The following is a 369-nucleotide window of genomic DNA, read 5'->3' as shown; positions in this document are numbered from 1 at the left end:
CATAATGTTACATGACAGTTAAAATGAACTGAGAATTCACGCTGGAAAAACGATTTTGAATCTTTAGAGCTGCAGTGAGCCCTGGAATGCATCTGCGAAGCGAAGTACTTTCCACTGTTTATACATTCCTCCACCGTCTTCTGGCAAGAAAATGATGGCTTTGCAGAGTGCACTAACTTTCTGCCATTTTCACTCAAAAAAAGCGTTTCCATAGGAAGCCAAGGAGCAATAAATGAAGTCGGCAAACTAAAAAAGCTTCAGGTGAAGTGGAATTAAGTTGAAATGGACATGAATTGATACTTTTCAGTGACATACACTAACATTCTTTAACACATTGACCAGAATGTAACATGTTCACATAACCAAAGA

The sequence above is a fragment of the Idiotropiscis lumnitzeri genome, chromosome 4 (genome assembly GCF_059441095.1).
Source record: "Idiotropiscis lumnitzeri isolate Australia: NSW breed Sydney's pygmy pipehorse chromosome 4, RoL_Ilum_1.0, whole genome shotgun sequence".
Lineage (NCBI taxonomy): Eukaryota > Metazoa > Chordata > Actinopteri > Syngnathiformes > Syngnathidae > Idiotropiscis > Idiotropiscis lumnitzeri.
Note: the sequence above shows the minus strand (reverse complement) of the source record.